We start from the raw sequence: 21462 nt of genomic DNA, 5'->3' as shown, positions 1-21462 counted from the left end.
ATTTAGTAAATTGACAATTCAAATATCCTACATGTTAAGTTTATTATCACAAGATTCAAAGGATATTTTATTATATTATACACATTTTTAATTTAGAATCACAAGATTTGAAAGTTTATCTTTATTTTTTAAACTCCTCTAGTCAAACGTAGACACTTAAATTGAGACAGATGGAGTACATGCCAAATGAAACAAGATGAACTGATGAAATTAATTTGAACAAAATACACAAAAATATAGAAAAACTTACATAAATACACAACCAACCACAAACAATTGGTAGCTATATCATAGAACATACACAAATACATATATTTTTCATCTTCTCAAAACCCTAAAAAACTCTAGACCACCAAAAAAACCCTAGTCACAGAGCAAATGCAACTCAGTCCAAATTTATGGGCACTGGTCCACAACCCAAAAGTCTTGGCATTTACAGCTACAACTTGCATACAATGGGAGATAAGCCGTCAACCATAATGAATGATCATTCTAGTTGGAACATCATTCACATAAAAAAAAAATGGAAAGGTTAATTGCCTTCTTATGTTTAATTTGTCCACAAAGCTTGAAATCATGGAAACCAAAAAAAAAATTGAGAGAGGGGCGGCCGCCACCCGTTGTGGTGGTGGTTGAAAGAAGGAGATAGAGAATTTTTAGGGATTTGAGAAATGAAAAATCTGAAATGGATAGTGAGTGAGAATAGAAAATGTCAAAAAATTATGAAAAAGAAGAGAGAATGGTAATGTATATTAAGTGATTAATATTGTTACCATTAAAAGGGGGATATGAGATTGGGAGTGCTAAATTGTAGGTGTATTTGTACACCAATAACTGAAAATTACTGTGTAGCTATATTAGTTAAATTCAAAAAGTATTTAGTTATTATTAGTAATTAAAACAAAAGGTAGTTAATATCACTAATTATGTACTAAAAGTAGCTATAACACGTAATTTTTCCCAAAATTAATCCTTAAACTTCAAAAGTACTTTTGAATTTGAATTAAATGAATGTTTCCAAGTTGTAACCAAGATCCAAAAGTCAGTAGAGTAAAATTACATAAAACACTTGCGTGTTGTCAACTAGAAACTTAGGTGGACCCAAACCCAAATAGGAAATATCTCAGGCTAGTCCAAAATTGTATACATAGACTTAACTCAATAGAAGGATGAGAAACGAAAACAAAATGACAAGTCAGATTCCAAAATGTCCACATTTTTAGATATTGAAAGTGATACAACAATCAATATACATCCAACACGATAAAAATTATAATTACTGCCTCATTATTGACCAAAAATAAACATATACCAATTTTTTCTTTGGTCATCAACTCGATAAAATTACAGTTGCAATAGCTTGAACTTATGGGTATTGGGACTTCGTCTTTCAGGAAGTCCAATATATAGCTGTGTCTCTACATCCACTGTTTGTCTCTGAGGATCTTCCTTTTCTTGTCGATCAATAAATAAAGGCAGCGGTCAGACTTCACACTGAAGAACAAATAAAAGAATGTTTAGCTTTTACATATAGTTCTTGAAATACATATCGGAGACAAGCAGAGGCGGATCCAGTAATTAAGTTTTATGGGTTCTTTAATTTATCGGTTCAAATTTGAAATCCCAGGGAAATCCGCAGCCGCTATTCTTTGGGTGCGCACTGGGTAATCTGCTCACTGTGTAATACCTCGCAAACTACACAGGAAATGTAAATCGCACTAGACAAGTCTGGTGCGACGAGCTCTGACTAAGAAAGCTACTTGTGAGGGGAATCGAATCTCAGGTCTCCCACGTGGAAAATATGGATTCAAATTTACTATAAGTTGCAATTTTAGAAGATGTTTACATATATATTTATGCTCCACATCAATGGTACTTAGTTTAGATGACTCTGATGCCACTAACAGTACCTCCTCCTCAGAGAAAAGTGATGAGTTTTCAGGGTGAAAGTACAAGAGAGGGGGGGGGGGGGGGGGGTTGAATTGTAAGCTTGTTTAAAAAATCTAGTCGACTGATAGCGAGACAGCCTGTACAAAATTATCAGTCCTTTGATTTGCACAAGTATAAACCACAATAAATAGTAAGGGTGCAGAATATAAGATGAGAGCAATAAAATAAATAACATCAGGAATTTTTATACTGGTTCGGAACCAATGTGGTATCCTAATCCAGTACCCTTGGGTTGCAAGGAGGTTATCTCTTTAAGCTCTTTGTAGTTTGAGTTGAGTACAGCCTTTGTGGTTTTCCTCGTTCACCACCAACGTTTTTACAAGGTTGGTTTTCACTCGCTCACCAACAACGAACAAAGTTTGGTTTTAACACGCTCACTAACAACGTACAAAGTTGGTTTTTCACTCGCTCACCAAATAAACAAACAATGACACAACCTCTCAATACAAAGCCTCACCAACTATACTATATCTCTCCTCTTTTTTTTTGTTTACACAGTAAGTCACTCAGGATTACAATGCTTATGAAAAGTAGAGCAAAGAATTTGAGAAGGTTGAGACGAAAGTATAAGTGGTTGCGTGCTTTTTCTATGCTTCGCTTGCTCCTATTTTGTACTTGCTCTTTTTTAGTTTCGACCGTTGCAGTAATATCTTTCTGTAGCAGTAAAACAGCTCAGCGATTCTCTTTCCATAGTTTGATAGCTCCGAAATATTAATTCTCCAGATCTATATTGGATGGCATATCTTTGGTCATCTCCCTTCATTAATTACTTATATGGACTTGTGGAATATTCTTCTTGGATGATGTGCTTCCTTTTTTGTCCACTTCTCTTTAATTGGTGCCAGCAAAATTTTCTTTTTATTTGCCTCTTCCTTGCACCACAAATCTTGTTACCTTCCTTCAATGCAAATACTTTCCAAAATATTTAATCCTTGCTCTTGGAAAATATCTCGGTCAAGATTATTTGTAGTTCTTGATTTTGTAGTAACTGGAAACGACACCTTCCTTCCAAAGTGTATTCAATTTTGAGATTTAAAATTGAATTTATTTTTCTCCAAGATAATAATAATAATAATAATAATAATAATGTTCTCCCCAATAATTTCTCTGCACTCTTTTTCTGGCTTGTACAAGCATGCGCTCTTATTTAAGCAACCCAAGAGAATTTCAAGATCGTCTTCATTCACCGTGGATCTGGATTAGAATGTAATCACATTCGTCTTCTTGAATTTGGACTTTAATCACTTTGAATATAGACTCTTTTGTGAACTTGAGACTTTTTTGATACTTCACAGATTTTGGATCTTCCTTGAGCAACAAATTGATCTTGATCTTTTCCTTTTGTAGAATATTTTCCTTCCATAGGATTGTAGTAAATATTCTTTCCATAATTCTTGCACCTTGATTTAGGTAAGTATTTTCTTCCACATCTTCTTCCTCAATTCCATCTCGTAATATCTTCTTTTCCATATTTGATTAGATCTTCACCAAATCCCTTTTCATCAAATAAACCTATACCAAAAATAAATTTACCACAGGTAAATGTTCTTTTATTAAAACTTATGTTGGTTTGTTATCATCAAAATTAATAGGTGAAACCTTGGACCTAACAATCTCCCCCTTTTTGATGATGACAAACCATTGAGTACAAAACTTTCAATTTTAATAAAAGACAAAATCAAGTATGATTAGAAGGATGTGAACTTCCCTGAATTAGTGAACTCCCCCTGAATGTATGTTCCTTGACTCTTGAAGCACAACTTGAAGGAGTGGCTCCCCCTCGCTTTATGCTTTCTCCTTCTTCTTGAGCATTTCCTGTCTGAAGATACTAACAAAACAAATGTTTTGTACAAGAAAACTTCTCCCCCTTTTGGCATCATCAAAAGGGTGAAATAGAAGATACAGTCAACTTCTTATAGACAAAGTATCGACTAATCAAATCTCAATATATTGCATAGAATATAACAATTAGCACATGTTAGAGCTACCAAATCTAATGATAGTTGCTAACCACATAAAGCATAAGATCCAATTGGTGAAACTATTTTAAGTCAATTTTAAGAGTACGTTATTGGAAAAACACAAATTGACTATCATGAACTTCCAAACCCACAAATAAGAACATATGAGTTAAGAGGAAAATTAATCTTCCTCACCAGAAAAGGATACAAAATTATCCACCATATATTATCATACTAAATCCTTTCTTCAATGTCCTCAAGGCAGATTCCATGTAATCTTTCATCCGATATAGATAAAATTGTGAAGCTCTTGAATTTTCATGATATACATGAATGATGTTCTTCTTTGCGAGAGAGATAGGATGAGTTTACTAGAGTATTCATGTTCAATGAATTTTCCATACACAATCTCATGAGTAATCCTTTGGAATACTTGGCTTCACTGAAGAACCTTTCATCTACCTTTGCATTATTTGAAACTTGAAGAAGTATGTTAACTCACCCTCGTAATCATCTCAAGTTCGAATACCTTGTAAAATCTTATGAAATTCTTTGTACACCTTCTCGTTAGTTACACGAGATATAAATATATGCAACTATAAAATGACAATCATGATTTTTGAAAAATCATTTTTGGAACAGAGAATTAACTTCCCTTGCTGTTCTCTTGGGAAGGTTTCAAATCAAGAATAAAATTCCAGTAGCATAAGTACTCTTTTTAAAAAATAAACTATTGGGAGATGCTTGACAAAATATTTTTCAGTTGTAAAATCATCTAAAGAAATACTTTTGACATGCATTCTGAAAAAGGCTTTATAATATGCTCATGAGAACTAACATACTAATAAAAATCTTAAGAATGAAGCAAACCTTCTTGTTGTGAAACCTTGGGCTACAAGTTTACCCTTAGTTCCTACAACCTTACCATTTCGATCTAGTTCATTTGAATATCCATAATTTCAACTCGTTTGTCTTGTCAATAAGTTCCCATATGTTATTTCCTTCATTTGCATTCAACTATTTTTGCATTGCTGGAATCTTTCATTTATTTCAAAGCTTCATCTCTGAATAATATCGTAAATACATATTCATATCAATCGATTTCTTGTGGTCCAGAGTACGCTCTTCATCTTCATTCTCAATTTCACTTCAAGAAACATTAGTCTAAAGAGAACGTGCATAAAGATCTTTCTAACTAATTGTCTAAAAGCCATAAGAATTATAAGTAGTAAAGATTACAGAATATACCATAAATTTTACCACTCTGTCCTTATCATGACGATAGACATTTGCAACCAAAGGGATGAGAATAATCAACAATTGATTTTTCTTCCTTTCCATATCTCATAAGAAGAGTTCTTAAAGATAGATCAAAAATCATAACACATGTAACTTGTGAATAATTATCAATAGTAGAAATACATACCTCTTGCCTTCAAGATTTTGAATATGTTCATATGAAGAGGTTATGAAGGCCTTGAGTTATACACCGTTCTTGGGCATTGAATAAGGCATTATTATTCTTACCAAGAGAGAAAATATCATACATTCCTTCAAAAATAATCTCAGACCCACATATATATGAATTAAATTTGTATGATATCAATAACGATTGCAAGCCTGCTTGTCCTAATAACTTATGACAGATTTAGATTTCAGAAAAATGCAAGACATGTATTCGAGTTATTCAAGGTCTCCAGGTAAAGGTTATAACCAGTACCAACAAAATAGTAGCATGACGCAATTAGTCGACTCAAACCATATATAGTTGACTAATTAAACAACAGCTAGATATACATCACCTAATGCAGTAAGAGAAACTTGAATAATCTTCAGTAATACCATTCATTTGAACTTTACCATCATATGTTGTAGTTCTTTCAATTTGTAGAATACATATGAACTTTGAAGCAACTTTAATCTCGTTCCTTGACCAGCCGCTATGCAAATGTCAATGATTCTATTTATGGCTAGACTCAAGGAATTCCTACAAAACAAATTAGTTTATGTTTGGTACCCAAGTCTTTTTGGGTCCTTCATGGTTAGTAAATTGTATAGTTGGAGATGCATGTAAGTGTTTGGGTCTCCAAACATATTTAGATCTTAAATGATTTCTAGTATAATTGACCATGCTTTATGTCCAGAATTACCACAGTAATGACATATAATATGAGAATAAGAGTGTTCACCTGTCACACCCTAACCTCGCTAGGGTGTGATGGGCACCCGACCCCATTCGCGGAGCCGAGCGAACCCGCTGACTCTTAGTGCACACATAATGTTTTTTTCATGAACTTTTAAATCAAACCGAAATGACATACATAACAGAGCTTTCAGAAACTTCCTTTATATCGTTCTCAAATCAGACAAAATCTGTAATCATATAGAGTTTATAACATGGCACAAAAGACACATCGACTGACGAAGCCGCCTACATAACTGACAACCAATACCCACGACTCTGTCTGCAAAGTCCCTAACTTCGTACAAAACCTCATAGCACACATACCCTGACTCGACAACACTCCAGGAGAAAATGGAGTTGTCATCTCCGCTGGAACATCTTCTATAGTATCTTCAACTCATCTGGGTGTACCTGCGTGGCATGAAACGCAGCCCCCGAAGAAAGGGGGTTAGTACGGAAAATGTACTGAGCGTGTAAGGCAAGAATTACAGTAAAAGAGAATCATAGCTGAACAGGGATTTACCAGAATCAAGTATGAACTTTTAGAACATCAAAGTACTTGCCTTTTCAAATGAAAATCGTGTATGTCATCATAAATCATAAATGAAAATCATGTATACCATCATCGTATATCACATATCGTATAACGTACCCCGGCCCTCCAGTAAGAGACGCGGTGAAATCATCATATATCATATATACACATGAGCGATCCACATGTAGTATGATAGTGCCGAGGAATGCACGACCCTATCCGCATTTAACATATTAGTGCCGAGAAACGTACGGCCCGATCCACACACATATATAACATATACTGCCGAGGAACGTTCGGCCCGATCCATAAATATAACATATACTGTCGAGGAACGTTCGGCCCGATCCATAAATATAACATATACTGCCGAGGAACGTTCGGCCCGATCCATAAATATATTATTTTGCTGCGGAACGTGCAACCCGATCCATAAATATAACATATACTGTCGAGGAACGTTCGGCCCGATCCATAAATATATTATTTTGCTGCGAAACGTGCAGCCCGATCCATACATATATATATATATATATATACCGTACCCGACCCTCTAGTGAGAGACTCGGTGGATCAAATCATCATATGCCCTCCTGGCCACCATAACACATCATCATCTCATCATGTCAGAATATACATATCCATAGTAATACTTCCTTTGAAAAGCATATCTTGTTCATATATACAAAAAACAGAACATATCATGTTGCCGAGGCGTCGACTCCGATCCATATAAAACATAACAAGTTAGTAGCGAATATAGCATAGTGCACCCAATGATATAACCGGCCCGAGGCTCGGCGGACGATACAATAGTAGCACGCACGAGCGGGGTAGTGAGAACCATATGTATATAAATTAATTTTAAGACTCGGTGGACAAGTATACTCGCCGACCACTGAAGGCGCAGAAACAAGTTTCGGGTCAATCCGACATAGTATGAGAAAGTTACGAGCGTTTGAAGTACAGAACGCTCTAGAGACGTTTCAGAAGCCATTTTCGGAAAATCAAAGTCATAATCATGTCACGTATCTTTCGGATATCGTTATAGAGCAAATCAAATAGAACTTTTGGAATCATATGTATGTATCAAACATATCCAAGACCCGATGGAATAATCGAACGTGTTAATATTTGGGAAATCCAAACTTTAGTCATATTAATTTTCTTTCGAATGTCATACTGAAACATATTAAACGGACGTCGGACATTATGGGTACGCATCAACACCATCTGAAATACCTTATGGAAGTCAAGGATATTAGCCATCCTAGTGGCTCTAAGAATAGGAAATTTCTTTGAATTCATACATATACGTCATTTGTTCGTTTCATAGAGATCATGCCAAAAGAAAGAAAGGTAAGCCTTACATACCTGTGTCACGCCTTATTAGCTACGCTTATTCATCCAAGCTTGCTATTCTACATTCAAGAAGATTTTGCATAATCATTAGATTCATTGTCGTTCACTTGCCTTAGCTTCTCAAACAAATTCACTTATAATCTGCCGAAATTTCGGCAGCATTTATTGTAAACACATCATCCCCGAGAACCTAACTCGGCCAAAAATACAACAACATATCCGAGAATTTAACTAGGCCAAAATATCAACAACAATACCAACAATTATTCTAACAATATCCACAGTAAGTTCAAAAAGCATACTAACATTAACAACTTCTTTCTACAAACTTTGACGACTTTCCATTTACGTTCAATTCATAATTGTTTACATATCCCAATACCAATCCGCAACCATTTAAACAATGTTCAAGAATACTTCAAAAACTCCGTACAATATTCACAATATTCCAACCCATAGGCTATGCCACCCGAAACCTTCCAAATGGAACAAGAACAATAACAACAACAACACATTTTCTTCTTTCACTTCCATGAACTTCACCAACAATTCACACACTAACAACATTGTTTTCCATAGTTACAAGAAGACTATATTCAATTCACATTAACCTCTAAAACAAGTCTCCAACCATTACAACTTCACTAGGATCATTAAACTTTCATTATCAACATGGAATCCATAACAACAACCAAAATACTAAGCAAAATTGGCCCCTTAATCTTACACAACACACACGGCCACACACATACATATACACGGCCACACCCCAACATGCATAGTTTCATGATTTCCATCCATTTCCACATACTACAACATACACAAACCATTCATAACATATAAAAATAGATTGAATTCTTACCTTTTCCACTTATTTTCTCTCTTGGCTAAAATTGCCTTTTGCAAGAATAGATATTTTTCTTGCTTCAATAATTATAGCACGTTAAAGAGGACCCTTGAATTAGTAGGAATACTAGAAGAAATTATTTTTTTGAATCAAGTTGAAGGCTTCAAGAATTGTTTTTTCTTTTCTTGGCCGAAAGGCCTCTTCCTCTTCCTCTCAATTTCTTTTCTTGAAAGTTCTTGAACAATGATGAATAATAGTGGCCCTTTTTCCCTTTTATTTACTTAATTAGCCTTTACATGGGCCTTGGCCCATGTCCCCCTTTTTGGCCGACCACTTTGGGCTTATTTCCCTTTTTTTTTCCAAGCCCAATTATTTGTGAGTAATTCTTGTAATTCATGAAACCTTTTTCCAAATTTCCAATTTTTTCCTTAGCCTTCCTCAATATTTCCGCATCAATACTTTCATGAACAACTTATGTATTGATTAAGATCAAAATATTGTCTTATCTCTTACTAGTCACAATTATCTGGAATCATCCGAGTATGTAAAATACGGGATATAACATCCTCCCGTCCTTTAGAACATTCGTCCTCGAATGTTAAACTGGCCTCATGGGGTGTCATAATACTTCGGGAGGCTCCTTTTTATAGTTGTCCTTTTTCTTCCTGCCCATTCCTTATCTCTCACCCTATTTACTTTATAATCAAACTTCTTAGTCTTTACATGAGTCCTCATTCCGTGTCATGGGCTTTCTAATCAGCTGTGCCCACTCATGATCTTTGTGCTCCCAGATTATCTCTTTTCTGTTATTGATTCGTTGTCACACCCTAATAGAAGCCCTGTTTTTGGTACGCAATCTTCGCTTAACGATCCATATGGCCACAGGCTGTTCCTTGCTCTCATTTGATCTACAGTATTACAGTCTTGCTTATCATACTATAATTATCCATCGGTTTTTTGGTGTTCCCTTTTCTTCGCCCCCCTGTTTCTTTACGTCCTTGTCACTATCCCTTTTAATCTTTCATTCCGAATATTTACCCAAAACATATGTACATAATGTTTCTTTGCTAATTATTACCCTTCGCAGTCCAGTCGCTTTTATGGTGACTTATGATTTGAATTCACCTAACTTCTTAGCTCGCAACCTCTTGAGTTCTTACAACAACTTTTTCTTTACTTCCTTCCCTCGCATTTCTCAACTCAAGTATACTTGTCTTTATTTTTTTTGTGTTGGCGCTCGTTTCATCCATCGTTTTTCCTTGTTGGCCCTTCGGTGTGGATTCCTTATAAATATGATCGAGCATCACTTTACATCGATGGTTCATATAATTCCATGGCATATCTTCTCATGTTTCATATAATTAATAGTCCACGAACTATTTTCTCGTACCCGATGAAATCTTTTATTTCAATAGTCGTTATTGTCCGAAATATCCCTTTGAATCTTATCGTTTTCTTCATTATCCTTCGGGAGTTTAGCTTGTAGATTTTTCTTGCTCCCTCTGTTACCCCTTAAAACATGTCGCTGCCTACTTAGGTACGACGCCAATTTACCCGATATGAGGGATTCAAATTGTAGCATAAACATAGCAGAATTCATGCTGGCATGAAGCATTCTCTTAAGGTGTCTTCTCTACTTTCCTTTCATGTCGGCTTCTACTTCTTTCAGATATCCTTTTAAGTCCAATACAATATGTTCTCCCCCCCTCCCCCCCTTTTTAAAGGGGATCCTTGTATGCCAACTGTATTCGAGTACCTTCGTCTACGATAATCACCTTATTCCTCGTTTTCTTTCCAACTCTGGGCATAACATATTGAAACTTTGGCACCCTTATTTGGTTAATACCTTCTTTACCGTGGCACCGGTTGCTGGGACACACACATGCCCACCGAGACAATCACATATGGGATATCCTACGCATTCATATATATATATATATATATATATATATATATATATATATATGTATAGTTGCTACTACCTTGTCCACAAAATACCTCCAAACGCTATTCAAGCCTATCCTAATTCCAGAGTTGTGACGCACTTTCTATCTCTTCACCAGGCTAGTCTGTCTCGTCCTACGCGACCTCTCGTGGCCTCCAACCATCCCATATACTCTAGCTTCCCTTTAGGTTACTCTAGCTTTTCATCCGTCTCTTACATCTAAATCTTTAGGATTTCTTGCACACTTCCCAGGTGGTCACCCGTCCTGAAATTTGTCCCACCTTAGCACGCTTAACCTCGAAACCTCGATGGAATTCAGTGCCTTAATGCTGATATAATCACGTCCACTTTCTCGCATGACCTTTATTATATGATCTGTAGTAGGTCGAAGTCTTACAGATTTCGAGACATTCTCGTAACACGTCTTTCCCTTTATAATTACTATTTTACCCTTTTCAATTTCCAGTGTTTACCTCTCACCCATGTGCATAACTGTCCTTCGTCGCCATTTCTTATAAGTACTCAGGTATCAGTATGTTCAGATTTCCACTCACCATCCGTACATAATAATCTACAGCAAAACTGCTTGTCAACTTTCTCTCAATCATTCAACAGACCTGGTTCCTCTTATACCATTCTTTCCTTTCAAAATCTGTACACAGCAAATATCAACAATACCTCACAGAGCATACGGCTATTTATCACATTCTAGCTCCGGAACTGCCAATTTCAGGTAACAGATCAAATATATCAATACTTACCGCAGTGACTTTCCATATCATCACTTACCTCCTCCCGTCATATGTAAGGCTTATATATGGAATTTCATTTTCCTATGACTTGACTCTATTGCACGATCTATGACAGAAAGAAGGTCAACAATCCCTAGATGCCCTGTAGCCTCCTGTTTATAAATGTGGCGCGCTTCACACCATAAGCAGGACTCTACTGGACACGACTTTGCAGACAACCCCTAGGACAACCTGCTCTGATACCACTTTGTCACACCCTAACCTCGTTAGGGTGTGATGGGCACCCGACCCTATTCCCGAAGCCGAGCGAACTCGCTGACTCTTAGTGCACACATAATTTTTTTTTCTTGAACTTTTAAATCAAACCGAAATGACATACATAACAGAGCTTTCAGAAACTTTCTTTATATCGTTCTCAAATCAGACAAAATCTGTAATCATATAGAGTTTATAACATGGCACAAAAGACACATCGGCTGATGAAGCCGCCTACAGAACTGACAACCAATACCCACGACTCTGTCTGCAAAGTCTCTAACTTCGTACAAAACCTCATAGCACACATACCCTGACTCGGCAACACTCCAGGAGCAAATGGAGTTGCCATCTCCGCTGGAACATCTTCTATAGTAGCTTCAACTCATCTCGGTGTACCTGCGTGGCATGAAACGCAGCCCCCGAAGAAAGGGGGTCAGTACGGAAAATGTACTGAGCATGTAAGGCAAGAATTACAGTAAAAGAGAATCATAGCTGAACAGGGATTTACCAGAATCAAGTATGAACTTTTAGAACATCAAAGTACTTGCCTTTTCAAATGAAAGTCGTGTATGTCATCATAAATCATAAATAAAAACCATGTATACCATCATCGTATATCACATATCGTATAACGTGCCCCGGCCCTCTAGTAAGGGACGCGGTGAAATCATCATATATCATATATACACATAACCGATACACATGTAGTATGATAGTGCCGAGGAACGTACGGCCCGATCCGCATTTAACATATTAGTGCCGAGGAACGTACGGCCCGATCCACACACATATATAACATATACTGCCGAGGAACGTTCGGCCCGATCCATAAAAATATTATTTTGCTGCGGAACGTCCAACCCGATCCATAAATATAGCATATACCGCCGAGGAACGATCGGCCCGATCCATAAATATATTATTTTGCTGCGGAACGTGCAGCCCGATCCATAAATATAACATATACTGCCGAGGAACGTTCGGCCCGATCCATAAATATATTATTTTGCTGCGGAACGTGAAGCCCAATCCATACATATATACTGTTACGGAACGTGCAGCCCGATCCATACATATATACATATATACCGTACCCGACCCTCTAGTGAGGGACTCGGTGGATCAAATCATCATATGCCCTCCTGGCCACCATAACACATCATCATCTCATCATGTCAGCATATACATATCCATAATAATACTTCCTTTGAAAAGCATATCTTGTTCATATATACAGAAAACAGAACATATCATGTTGCCGAGGCGTCGGCTCCGATCCATATATAACATAACAACTTAGTGGCGAATATAGCATAGTGCACACAATGATATAACCGGCCCGAGGCTCGGCGGACGATACAATAGTAGCACGCACGAGCGGGGTAGTGAGAACCATATATATATAAATTAATTTTAAGACTCGGTGGACAAGTATACTCGCCGACCACTGAAGGCGCAGAAACAAGTTTCGGGTCAATCCGACATAGTATGAGAAAGTTACGAGCGTTTGAAGAACAGAACGCTCTAGAGGCGTTTCAGAAGCCATTTTCGGAAAATCAAAGTCATAACCATGTCAAGTATCTTTCGGATATCGTTATAGAGCAAATCAAATAGAACTTTTGGAATCATATGTATGTATCAAACATATCCAAGACCCGATGGAATAATCGAACGTGTTAATATTTGGGAAATCCAAACTTTAGTCATATTAATTTTCTTTCGAATGTCATACTGAAACATATTAAACGGACGTCGGACATTATGGGTACGCATCAACACCATCTGAAATACCTTATGGAAGTCAAGGATATTAGCCATCCTAGTGGCTCTAAGAATAGGAAATTTCTTTGAATTCATACATATACGTCATTTGTTCATTTCATAGAGATCATGCCAAAAGAAAGAAAGGTAAGCCTTACATACCTGTGTCACGCCTTATTAGCTACGCTTATTCATCCAAGCTTGCTATTCTACATTCAAGAAGATTTTGCATAATCATTAGATTCATTGTCGTTCACTTGCCTTAGCTTCTCAAACAAATTCACTTATAATCTGTCGAAATTTCGGCAGCATTTATTGTAAACACATCATCCCCGAGAACCTAACTCGGCCAAAAATGCAACAACATATCCGAGAATTTAACTCGGCCAAAATATCAACAACAATACCAACAATTATTCTAACAATATCTACAGTAAGTTCAAAAAGCATACTAACATTAACAACTTCTTTCTACAAACTTTGACGACTTTCCATTTACGTTCAATTCATAATTGTTTACATATCCCAATACCAATCCGCAACCATTTAAACAATGTTCAAGAATACTTCAAACAATCCGTACAATATTCACAATATTCCAACCCATAGGCTATGCCACCCGAAACCTTCCAAATGGAACAAGAACAATAACAACAACAACACATTTTCTTCTTTCACTTCCATGAACTTCACCAACAATTCACACACTAACAACATTGTTTTCCATAGTTACAAGAAGACTATATTCAATTCACATTAACCTCTAAAACAAGTCTCCAACCATTACAACTTCACTAGGATCATTAAACTTTCATTATCAACATGGAATCCATAACAACAACCAAAATACTAAGCAAAATTGGCCCCTTAATCTTACACAACACACACGGCCACACACATACATATACACGGCCACACCCCAACATGCATAGTTTCATGATTTCCATCCATTTCCACATACTACAACATACACAAACCATTCATAACATATAAAAATAGATTGAATTCTTACCTTTTCCACTTATCTTCTCTCTTAGCTAAAATTGCCTTTTGCAAGAATAGATATTTTTCTTGCTTCAATAATTATAGCACGTTAAAGAGGACCCTTGAATTAGTAGGAATACTAGAAGAAATTTTTTTTTTGAATCAAGTTGAAGGCTTCAAGAATTTTTTTTTCTTTTCTTGGCCGAAAGGCCTCTTCCTCTTCCTCTTGCTCTCAATTTCTTTTCTTGAAAGTTCTTGAACAATGATGAATAATAGTGGCCCTTTTTCCCTTTTATTTACTTAATTAGCCTTTACATGGGCCTTGGCCCATGTCCCCCTTTTTGGCTGGCCACTTTGGGCTTATTTCCTTTTTTTTCCAAGCCCAATTATTTGTGAGTAATTCTTGTAATTCATGAAACCTTTTTCCAAATTTCAATTTTGCCCTTAGCTTTCCTCAATATTTCCGCATCAATACTTTCATGAACAACTCATGTATTGATTAAGATCAAAATATTGCCTTATCTCTTACTAGTCACAATTATCTGGAATCATCTGAGTATGTAAAATACGGGATATAACATCACCTGCAGTTACCTTATTAGTCGACTTGAACCTTACCTGAGTTGACTTGGTTGAAGTAGGGCATCTACTGGTGGACCACTTTTCAGTCAACTGGTAGTTCTTAAGGAGATGAGTCGACTTCCTTTGATCAAAGTGGTGACTAGAAGATTTGTGCAAAGTCTTCATTTGCTTGTGCAACTCAGAATTTTCTTCTTGAAGTAAGTCATATTTAGTCTGACATTCCTTAAGTCGAATATCCAAGTCTTTATTTTCTCGTTGAACTTTCTTAAATGCACCAAGAATTCTTTGCAAATCTTTCAAAGATAGATCTAGAGTTTCCTGCAAATCATCACAATTATTACAAGTCATGATAGGAGTATGACATACCTCGTCGGTTTCTTCCTCGTCACTTAAAGAAGAGGTTCTATGGTTTTTGTCGGTTTCTTTTCCTTCCAGGAAGCACATGAGCGCCATTTCTCCGTGATTACTCTCTTTATCAGATTCATCCTCGTCGCTCCAAGTTGAAATTCTAGAATTATTCTTCTTCTTGTTGTTAGGACACTTTAATTTAATATGTCCAAGTTTACCACATTCGTAGCAGTGTATGTTCTCTCTTTGTTGGACCTTTTGATTCTGGATGGATTGAGCTTTTTGCTTCTTTCTTCTTTTCCGTTTGACATTGTTGGATGCCTTATCGAAGTTTTCTTGATATTCCTTAGTTTTTACGGTGCCCTCATGGATAGCTTCCAATCTGTCCCATATTACTTTAGCAGTTTTACAAGCGGATATTTTCTCATATTCTTCTTCACCAAGAGCACAATAGAGCAGGTACATTGCTCTAGCATTTGTTTCCATAATATCCAAATATTCTTTTGTGTAGTCAAACATAGATGTCTCTTTTTCAACCTTCTTTCCATCACTATTATTTGGAATAGGTTGTGGCCCATTCTGAATAACTAGCCAGGCTATAATCTGTCGATTGAACATAGATCTTCATTCTGGCTTTCCACTGACTGTAGTATAATCTATTGAAGTAGGGTGGCCTGCTTGTTGAGAGTCCCTCTTGAAATATGGCTTCAGTAATTTGATGCCCTGCCATGGATCTTTCCTCACTTGCTGTTAAGCAAAAACAAAAATGTGAGACGAGGCTCTGATACCAATTGAAAGTACAAGAGTAGGGGGGGGGGGGGGGGGGAGGGGGGGGGGGGGTTGAATTGTAAGCTTGTTTAAAAAATCTAGTTGACTACTGTTTGGTGCCAGTCGACTGATAGCGAGACAACCTACACAAAATTATCAGTCCTTCGATTTGCACAAGTATAAACCACAATAAATAGTAAGGGTGGAGAATATAAGATGAGAGCAATAAAATAAATAACACCAGGAATTTTTATACTGGTTCGGAACCAATGTGGTATCCTAATCCAGCCCCCTTGGGTTGCAAGGAGGTTATCTCTTTAAGCTCTTTCTAGTTTGAGTTGAGTACAGCCTTTGTGGTTTTCCTCGTTCACCACCAACGTTTTTACAAGGTTGGTTTTCACTCGCTCACCAACAACGAACAAGGTTTGGTTTTAACACGCTCACCAACAACGTACAAAGTTGGTTTTTCACTCGCTCACCAACAACGACTCTTTGGTTTTCACTGAATAAACGAACAATGACACAACCTCTCAATACAAAGCCTCACCAACTATACTATATCTCTCCTATTTTTTTTTGTTTACACAGTAAGTCACTCAGGATTACAATGCTTATGAAAAGTAGAGCAAAGAACTTGAGAAGGTTGAGACGAAAGTATAAGTGGTTGCGTACTTTTTCTCTACTTCGCTTGCTCCTATTTTATACTTGCTCTTTTTTAGTTTCGACCGTTGCAACAATATCTTTCTGTAGCAGTAAAACAGCTCAGCGATTCGCTTTCCATAGTTTGATAGCTCCGAAATATTAATTCTGGATCTATATTGGATGGCATATCTTTGGTGATGCTTCTACCGTGCTTAAATGGACTTCTTTATCTCATTAGGAGAGAACATTTATTAAGGAATGAGTCATCAATGATTATTCTCATTCCTTATATAACTCAATACCATTACTGCATCTCCCTTCATTAATTACTTATATGGACTTGTGAAATATTCTTCTTGGATGATGTGCTTCCTTTTTTGTCCACTTCTCTTTAATTGGTGCCAGCAAGATTTTCTTTTTATTTGCCTCTTCCTTGCACCACAAATCTTGTTACCTTCCTTTGATGCAAATACTTTCCAAAATATTTGATCCTTGCTCTTGGAAAATATCTCGGTCAAGATTATTTGTAGTTCTTGATTTTGTAGTAACTGGGAACGACACCTTCCTTCCAAAGTGTATTCAAATTTGAGATTTAAAATTGAATTTATTTTTCTCCAAGATAATAATAATAATAATGTTCTCCCCAATAATTTCTCTGCACTCTTTTTCTGGCTTGTACAAGCATGAGCTCTTATTTAAGCAACCCAAGAGAATTTCAAGATCGTCTTCATTCACCGTGAATCTTGATTAGAATGTAATCACATTCGTCTTCTTGAATTTGGACTTTAATCACTTTGAATATGGACTCTTTTGTGAACTTGAGATTTTTTTGATACTCCACAGATTTTGGATCTTCCTTGAGCAACAAATTGATTTTGATCTTTTCCTTTTGTAGAATATTTTCCTTCCATAGGATTGTAGTAAATATTCTTTCCATAATTCTTGCACCTTGATTTGGGTAAGTATTTTTCTTCCGCATCTTCTTCCTCAATTCCATCTCGTAATATCTTCTTTTCCATATTTGATTAGATCTTCACCAAATCCCTTTTTTCATCAAATAAACCTATACCAAAAATAAATTTACCACAGGTAAATGTTCTTTTATTAAAACTTATGTTGGTTTGTTATCATCAAAATTAATAGGTGAAACCTTAGACCTAACACAGGGAGCGGTAAGAAAAATTAATAAATTCAAGAAATTTTTCACCTTTTTCCGCAATTCTGCATTTTCCTCCCGTAGGGCTTTTTCCTGAGAAGAAAGAAACTTATAAAAACTGAAATGTAAATAAATAGATTAATAAACTAATTAATCTTCTGGATACAGTAGTATGCATTTACCTCGTCCTTTAGAAGAACAATATGTTCCATGAATAGCTGGTTCTGGAATAAAACGGAAGAAGATTGCCGAATATTAATTCCATTGTAAGAGCTTCACTTTACACTATTACTTCATCCATTTCACTTTTGCAAGAACATGTTTTCTTTTAGTCTTTTTAAAAAAGAATGATTTCTTATTAATTTTAAAAATAATTTCATTTAACTTAAACTTCACATTTTACGCGAGAAATTTTATAGTCACACAAATACTATCGTGTTAAATATTAGTATAAGTTTCCAATAGTTTTATCTATAGCTACAAACAATTATGGCATAGTTAAATAAAGTTCCAAGTCGTCATTTTTTCGCAAATTTGTACACAATCAAATAGATTATCATTTGGTAGCTACGATACGAGTCAACATCACCTAACCACACAAAATAACAAAGAGCAGCAGCAACAACAGCAACAAAGTTACTATTCTCCTTCGTTTCAATTTAAGTGTCAGCTGTTTACAAAAAATGTTTTCTTTTTATATTTGGTCACTCTCTAGTTTCAACATTCTAAATGACATGTTTAATTAGGACTACAACAGTCAAAGAGGCATTTTGATACATCAACACATCTTTAGTTTAAATCCACAAGATTCAAAAGTATTAGGAGTGAACATAATTTGAAATCAGTGATGTGAAATCATGATAATTTGAAGTTGAAGTTTTATTTGGACATGCGATTTGAATTTCTTTAGTTGTATGTTTGCTCATAGAGATAAAAAACCCACAAGTTGTGAAAACCATAAAAAAGAGAAGAAAATCGTATACAATCTTATTAAATGAGCAAATCATAGTTTATAAAATTAATACGCTACAAGAAGGTCTTTTTAAAATATATAATATTAATTGATCAAACTTTAGTTCAATAAAAAAGAAAATTGAACATGAGTTGTAGTACGTAACTACTCTTTAATATAATCCCTCGCATGATTAATAAGAGTAAATTTGTTATAATATACTATCAACTTGCAGATCATTTAATATTTGATATAAATAATTGGTGAATATATCTATTAACTTATGGATATTTGTTTACAAAATATAAACTAATGGGTCAAGTTTTACATTTAAAATTTTTGAAATCATGATTTGGAATCTCAATTCATACCTTTTTTGATGATTTAGGATTTGAAATCATGATATGAAGTTGAAATTAAAATTTTATGCAAATTGCATAAACAAATGCTGATTTGAAATTACAATTTCATATCGCAGTCCAAACGCGTACTTAGTTTCTTAAATTCGTGCTCAGTCAAACTCAGACGTTTAAATTAAGACGGAGGGTTTGTAATACCTTTCTTGCCCTAATGTTTCTTAAACTTCGATCTAACTGTTCTTCAACCTCTTCAAGTTCATCAACGGAGCAAGAATCTAAATCTTCTCCTAAAAGCCTTCTGCAATAAACAAGAAGAAACGAAATATTTCAGAATCATGCCAATTTGTTGCTTATTGCTTAGCTTAATTATGATATTAATGCAGCATTGAAAAGTAGTAGAGAACCTTTTAGAGTTTTCAAGAAGCTCCAGCTTCCTACCCATGCTAATAACCTCCTCTTTCAAATGCTACAAAACAATTCAACAAACAAAAAAACTTTAGGAGCCTATATTGAAAAAGTTCTGAATGAAGAGCTGTTCATCTATAGCAGCACCCGTTATCAAACATAACAAACTTATAGCAAGATCAACTGAAAAACATAGAATTTCTATGTATGCACAAATCTATACTAACCCAATATTGCGTTTCAAGTAGAAATGTTTGGAAAATATTAAAGTAATCAGTCTTGATCGTTAGAAAGTTGGTACAAGGGTTATAAAATATTTGCAAGGAACCAAGAATTTTAAACTTTACTTTTAAATATTCCGGGACCTTAAAGGTGGTTGGATATTCAGTCCCAAATATGGACTGGTGTAAATTTACTTCGGGGTACATGTTCCTTCTTGTTGGAGGTGATGATTCTTGCATAAGTGTATAGCAAAATATTGTTGCAACATCCACATTTGAGTCTCAGTTTATAGCATTACTATGAAGCTACGTCATACACGTTTGGGATTTAGGAAGGTGATTTTTTTTCAAGGCCATAGAGAATCTTTTGTAATATCAACATAAAATATTTGATGGTTAGAGATTACGTCAAAAGGTAAGTTATGCGTATTGAGCATGTTAGTACTATTTTGAAGATTGTTGGTCGATGTTCATGATGAATCAAAGAACTTTCCCGATACCGATGATGTTCGGGTGAGTTTGGTCTTGTAGTACTCCCTCTGTCCTAATTTATGTGATACAATTTAGATTTTGAGAGTTAAACAAGAAAATCTTTTGACCGCGATTTATTCATATGCCCTATAAATATTTTAAATTGTTAATTATCGTGACTATTAGTACTTTTTATGTAGTTTCTAAGTATGTAAATTATTTTTCCAAAAACCTAAAGATTGTATGTCCGAATTCACGGTCAAAATAAAAAAGTTTGACTCTCGAAATCCGAACTGTATCACATAAATTGAGACAGAGGGAGTATTTTTGAAAATTACGGTTTAGGATATCCCTTAAACTTATGCACACCACTATTAAGTATCGCATCAATTCAAATGCTATGCGTACTAAACACTACTAAGAAGATGAGAAAATTAGAAGCTACCCATACACAAGCAATATGATAATAGAAAGATTGAACTATAGGCAAGTTGAGCTCCACAAGTATAGTGATGCTCACGGTACTCAGTGGCGGAGCCACATTATGTCGATCGAGGGTGTTCATCCGAACCCCCTCGGCGGAAGAAAATACTATTTTTATAAGGTTAAATTATTTTTTATGTATATATAATAGATGTTGAACCCTCTTAGGCTTTTCTTCGTATGTTTACTTTTTTATATTTTGAACCCCTTCGGCGGAAATCCTGGCTCCACCACTTACGGTACTAATATTGTGATTGCAAATTAAAATGAATTGAGTTATATAAACTAACATTTTAAAGATTTTTTACACGGTCAAGTAATTTAATCTATTACAACAGATTGCTTACAATTTTATAGAGCTAGTTACCATAGTTAACGTTTTTTTATAATATTTTTTGTATTATTACTTTACAAGTGAATTGACTGTGTTGTGTTTTTATACCGCCAAAGAATAAAACTTAAAACTCTTGTAAAATATATATATATATATATATATATATATATATATATATATATATATATATATATATATAGA

The 21462-nt window shown here is 35.4% G+C and overlaps 1 pseudogene; it reads right to left on the bottom strand.

Annotated features, from left to right (window-relative positions):
- Positions 1-1227: 1227 nt before the first annotated feature.
- Positions 1228-21462, bottom strand: part of LOC132603859 (MADS-box transcription factor 50-like) — a 39545-nt pseudogene continuing 19310 nt past the window's right edge.

Source organism: Lycium barbarum, chromosome 7, assembly GCF_019175385.1.
Source record: "Lycium barbarum isolate Lr01 chromosome 7, ASM1917538v2, whole genome shotgun sequence".
NCBI lineage: Eukaryota > Viridiplantae > Streptophyta > Magnoliopsida > Solanales > Solanaceae > Lycium > Lycium barbarum.
The sequence above is the reverse complement of the archived record's forward strand: the minus strand, read 5'-3'. Positions and strand labels throughout refer to the sequence as shown.